The 6,588-nt window shown below is 38.9% G+C and overlaps 1 pseudogene; it reads right to left on the reverse strand.

The window, feature by feature from the left end:
* Window positions 1-727: 727 nt before the first annotated feature.
* On the reverse strand, window positions 728-2,420 carry LOC109209723 (annotated as a pseudogene).
* Window positions 2,421-6,588: the final 4,168 nt, after the last annotated feature.

Consider the following 6,588-nt stretch of genomic DNA (forward strand, 5'->3'; position numbering starts at 1 on the left):
CTAAGACATTGAAAACCCATCACATTTGATATTAATTAAGAAGTCGGACATACAAGTATTTCTCAAATTTCATAGTAGATTAACTTATTTTCTTTTTCTATATCTATAGCAATTCAACCATTAGACATTAGTACTTGCATTTACTTTCGTTTTGCGGTCAATATTAAAGAATACTAAACGTGTCAAATCCTAATATATCTTGTTTGAACAATTATCATGTTGATTTAAATAAAATTCTTACTACCAGTTTATTTTTCATCTCAAGTTCAAATAAGCTTAGTTTAATCCTTTTACATTTTTATTATTTTATTTTCCCTTTTTGTTCTTTCCTTATAGTTATTGCATTACTTGTTATTTAATGAGTATTGTTATAATGTCATGTGATCTTTTATTAGCTTACAATTGACTAAATATCTTACTTATTGCCCTTTTAATAATCCGATAAGTATAAATTTTTTCACTTTTGCATATCTCACCGTCAAATGCCAATAACAAATTTAGGGAGGTAATTAAAAGACTTTATTTTTGTCACGTGGGGAAATTTGGGCGGCATAAACTCTTTTGGGGACCAAGGGAGATCTTGGGGTAGCAAACGATATTTTTATTTATCATTATTAGATCATACCAAGTTGCAATACTAGGAAAGATGGGATACGAGGAATAAAAGATGTGACGAGATTTATACACTGGAAAAGATAAAAACCAATAGCCGATTGATAATTAACGCCTAATGTTTGAGGAGAATTTCGTTGATAATTTTATCTATGTTCACATAAGAAGATCCTGTTGTTTTTTTAGCAGGTTCTTCAGCCAATTTCTTCCATTCCAATAGCTTTGTCTTCATCTCTTTGCCTCTATCTCCGGCCAAACTCTTTCACAAGACTTTCAACTTCGTCCCTCTTCACATTACTGTCGATCTCCATTCCGATTTTCAATTTGGTGCAACAAAACCAACAGTTAGTCGGCTGCTCTGCGAAGAATGGCCAACAAATCATTGGCACCCCACAACTAATACTTTCAAGAGTCGAATTCCATCCACTGTGAGTCAAGAAACCTCCTATTGCAGGGTGGCTAAGGACTTGTTCTTGCGGACACCAACTTGCTAACATCCCTCTTTCTTTAGTTCCTTCCAAGAAGTCGGATGGTAGAATTGCTTCTTTGCCTGATATAATTTCAGGCCTTATGATCCACAGAAACTCCATTTGGCTATTGCCAATCCCCAAGCGAATTCGATAAGTTGGTTTGGAGTCTTTACAGTGATACTTCCGAAATTAACATAAACAAGAGAATTTGGTTCCTTGGAATTTAGCCATTCTACACACTTTTTATCTTCTTTCCAAAGATTTGATTCTAACTCCTCTAAATTTTTGTCGTCAACATGTTTTACAAGCAAATGCAATGGTCCAATGGCATACACCGGAGGAAGAAGCATTTGAACTGATTCAAGAACTTCCTTCTCTAATGGCTCAAATGTATTGACAATGATAGCTGGAGCATTTTTGGATCTCTCTATTTCTTGAAGTAGAAATTTAATCATGTAATCATCTGGATTTGCAGTTCTAATAAAACCAGGAAGATCCCTCAAACGTATGTCTTTCATGCCTGGTATCCCAGCCAAAGTCTTTTCCAAATACCCATTTGTCAAGTAACTTTATCTATAAAATAAAAAAAAATTAACCCAAATAGCAGTAATCTCTTAAACTAAAAATAGCCGGCAAATGCATAATATATGTGTAATTCAGGTATAATATTAACTATCTATAATCAATGTATAATCTATGTATACTGACTAGAAAAATTAAACATTGAATCTGGCCGACTATTTGTGTAACAATATGAGACGGATACTTAAACAAAAAAATTGCAATTGGAACAGACCATTTTAAAAGATGTATACCTTTTAAGGGGAGTGTAACCTTTTTCAATAAGATTGCAGCAATTCATGTAACCTAATAAACTACAAGCACTTGGGGTCCAAAAGAAAACTTGACGGATGCCCAATCTTGAGCAGCAGCTAGAGTGAAGCTCATAACACCATCGGAAATGATACACGAGACAGGTGGAATGTTGGATGAAAAAGTATTATTGAGCTTGGCAAGTAACTCTTTGAAAGGAACTAAACAAGTAGTGGTAAGGGATTTAGACAGAGAAACAATATCTTGAGTTGAATCAGCATCAGATGGTGGGAAGCCGTCGGGGATGGTCTCAAAACGAAAGGATGGCAAGCCTTTGAGGGAATCAGAGCCTCGAGACTTAAGGAGACTCCTATGGTTGTATTCAGTGTTGACAAAAGTAATATCAAAGCCTCTGAAATGGAGGATTTTTGGCTAACTTTAACATAGGATTGATGTGACCTTGGGCAGGAGCTGGTACGCAAATTGCATGAGGCATGTCAAGTTTAGCATACTTGGAAGCCATTCTTTCGATTCTTTCAAACTGGAAACGGAAGATATGTAGGGTTTATTCAAGTGGAAGAATATGTGGATACACTTATAGACGAGAATTGAGAAAGAGTAATAAATGCAGCATGCAAGAATTCAAAAGCCAATAAACTCAAGCAAGAGTGAGGGAACATGGTAAATTACTTAAATTTGAATTGAACTGAATCAGCTGCCAAAGCATAGATCAGATGCGAGGCGATTCAAGGAACTTTAGAGTTAATATTGGAGTATATTAATTTAGTTTATGAAAATAAAATTTAAAATATTAAGAAATTAAGCCAACCATTATTTACTCATAATTCCGTCCTAATTAGTTACCCCCCCCCCCCCCCCCCACAAAAGATTGATATACCATTCTATATGTAGTTACTTACTACTCCTTCCGTCCCATTTTAGTTGTTCCTTTAACTCTTTTTGATGTCTATTAAGAAAAATAATAAAACAAGGTATACCTAATTAAAGGATTTTTGAGATTTGAGTAGCATTAAAAAAAATTACTACTTCTTTAATAATAAGGGTATAGTTGGTAACCAATTATCAGACTTGATCTTGAATTCCTAAAGTGACAATTATTCAAAGATAAATTTTTTGAGCTAAAGTGACAGTCAAATTGAGACGGAGAGAGTATAACCTTTTATATACTTTTTCTTCTAACATTGACGTTATTTGTGGTAAATTCCCAGTATAGACAAAGTCTGTACTTTTTTATTCAACGAGGGTGGTTGGATATATTTTATATGTTAGTCTAACTAACTTATAAAGCGTTTGATAAACATTAAGTTAAAATTAACTAAATGTCACAGTTAAACACTTTTGATTCGAACATAATTTTACTATTTTATCAATAATTAGTTTTGTAATCTCCAAATTACTCCCTAAGAAAAAACTACAAAATCTCTCTTCGTTCTCTTTCTAACATTTGTCTTTCTATCACGACCCAAACTACCATGTCGTGATGGCGCCTATCGTGGTACTAGGCAAGCCGACTCTTTACCAAAAACAACCTGATATTTCGATTTAAAGATAACTTCAAGCTATTTAATAATAAAACTTCATAAAGAAAATCTGAATAATGAAAGTGCGGAAAGAAAATCCCGACACTAGTCATGAGCATCTACTAAAAATCTGTCCGAAGATACTGAGACTATCATAGTCTGGAAATGTAACTACAAATAAACTATAGGAAGATAGGAGGGAGAAGAACAGGGCTGCGATCGCCAGCAACTACCTTGCCAACTCCGAGAACAATCTACAGTTGGACCAGTCAACAACCACTACCGGGTCCTGATACGCCTGGATCTGCACACGAGGTGCAGGGAGTAATATGAGTACGCCAACTCGGTAAGTAACCAAAGTAAATAAAGGCTGAGAAGCAGTGACGAGCAATAAAGCATATAAGTTCATATCATGAAATCTCAGTAAAAATACAACAGACTTTTTAAAGCAGAGTTTGAATGAAATCATTTCGTTTAAACTCAGTTTCAGTAAAATCATTTGAAAATATTTTTAAACAGTTCTCAAACAGAGGCTCAGTGCAACAGTGAGCAAAATGATGAAAACATAAACAGCCCCTTGGGCAAAACATCACTCATGAACAGCCCCTCGGGCAAAACGTCTCAGTCACTCGTATACAGCCCCTCGGGCATATCTCATATCACTCATACTCAGGGTACCTGCGCTCACTGGGGGTGTGCAGACTCCGGAGGGGCTCCTTCAGCCCAAGCGCTATAACAAGCCACCTCGTGGCATAAATCAATAAGGCCCTCGGCCTCACTCAATAATGAATCAGTAACAACATGCTGCGGCGTGCAACCCGATCCCATTAATATCCTCAAAAATCAAGCTCTCGGCCTCACTCAGTCTTAAACCTCTCAAGCCACTCGGGCTCCCAGTAAAAAACAGGGTACTCATCCCAAAACAACATTTTATATGCATCCAAACAGAGTTATAAAAACTAAGTTATAAAATCAATAAGTGTAACAAGACTGAGCATAGATTTTCAACCAAAAATAGTGAGAGGATAGTAAGAAAAGGCCCCTAAGGGTCCAAACAGCTCTGGCACAAGGCCCAAATATGGCATTCAGCCCAATTTACAGAAACTCTATCTAAAACACATAAGTATCATATAGTTTCCACCAAATACGCAACTTTATAGTTGCTACGGGACGGACCAAGTCAACAATCCCCAACGGTGCATGCCCACATGCCCGTCACCTAGCATGCGCGTCACCTCAAAATAGTAAAACGATACAAAATCCCGGGTTTCATACCCTCAGGACTACATTTTCAATCGTTACTTACCTCGAACAGGTCAAATCTCTACTCCGTGATGCTCTAGCCCCTCTACTCGGCCTTCAATCGCTCTGAATCTATTCACAACCAGAACAATACCATCAAAATGCGCTAATGGAATGAATGCCACAAGAGAAACTAGCAAATTAGGCACAAATCCTGAAATCCTCTCAAACTCGGCTCCCGGGTCCACGTCTCGTAATCCGACAAAAATAACAAAACTAGAAGCCCTTTCACTCACGAGTCCATACATACAAGATTTATCAAAATCCGACTCCATTTGACCCCTCAAGTCCTCAATCAAACTCTCCAAAATCCCAAGCCCTAACGCTTCATTTTCACCCTTAATCACCACTAATTACGTGATTAAACAACAGGAAATTACCATAAACACGAGTATTAGGGCTCAAATTACTTACCTCAATGAAAACCCCCTTGAATCCCTCTTCAAATTTCTCCCAAAAGTTCCAAAATGGGATGCAAGTGGTGAATAATGACCCAAAATTCGCGAAGGGTTCAATATATACCTTCTGCCTAGGCTTTCCGCACCTACGGTCAAAATAGCGCACCTGTGTTGCCACTTCTGCGCCCAAACATCCACATCTGTGGAAGTCACATAAACTTCTAAAACCGCACCTGCGCCCCAGGTGTCGCACCTGCGGGCCCGCAGATGCGACAAGACACCCGCTTCTGTGACTCCTCTCCTGGCCCTCCATTTCCGCATCTGCGGCTTCCCCACCGCACCTGCGACCTCGCAGCTGCGGTCTCCACTCCGTAGGTGCGGTTATCACAGAACACAGCAGCTTCAGCTGCATTTCCAAGTTCAAACTCTTCGTTAACCATCCGAATTCATCCTGAGATCCTCGGGACCTCAACCAACAATACCAACAAGTCACATAATATCATTCAAACTTCGTCGAACCTTCGAATCGCTCAAAACAATATCAAAACACCAAATCACCCTCGGATTCAAGCTTAAGAACTTCTAAACTTCCAAATTCCGCAAACGACGCAGAAACCTACTAAATTACCTGTGAATGACCTGAAATTTTGCACACACGTCACAAATGACACTACAAACCTACTACAACTTCTGGAATTCCATTCCGACCCTGATATCAAATTTTCCACTGCCGACAAAAATTGCCAAATTATCGATTTCGCCAATTCAAGCCTAATTCTACCACGGATCTCAAAATCACATTCCGGACGCACTCCCAAATCCAAAATCGCTTAACGGAGCTAACCGAACCATAAAAATCCAATTCCAAGATCGTCTACTCATAAGTCAACATCCGGTTGACTTTTCCAACTTAAGATTCTAAATAGGACGCTAAGTGTCTCATTCCACACCAAAACCACTCCGGACTCGAACCAACCAACACGATACGATAGAATACTGATGAGGAACACATAAGGAAGCAAAATAGGGGAAACGGGGTTATAATTCACGAAACGACCGGCCGGGTCGTTACATCCTCCCCCTCTTAAACAAACGTTCGTCCTCGAACGAGTCTAGAAACATACCTGAAGCCTCAAATAGGTGTGGATATCTGATCCGCATCTCTCGCTCGGTCTCTAAAGTAGCCTCCTCCGCCGGGCTGACCTCTCCACTGCAATTTCACTTAAGCTATATCCTTTGATCTCACTTTCGAACCTGCCGCTCCAAAGTAGCTACTGGCTCCACATCATCAGTCAAATCACCATCTAACTGAACCGTGCTGAAATCCAAGACATGAGACAGATCGCCGATATACTTTCGGAGCATAGAAACATGAAATATCGGATGCACGCTCGACAAGCTAGGTGGCAAAGCAAGCTCATAAGCCACCTCCCCAATCCTCCGAAGCACCTC

This window comes from Nicotiana attenuata, unplaced genomic scaffold (genome assembly GCF_001879085.1).
Source record: "Nicotiana attenuata strain UT unplaced genomic scaffold, NIATTr2, whole genome shotgun sequence".
NCBI lineage: Eukaryota > Viridiplantae > Streptophyta > Magnoliopsida > Solanales > Solanaceae > Nicotiana > Nicotiana attenuata.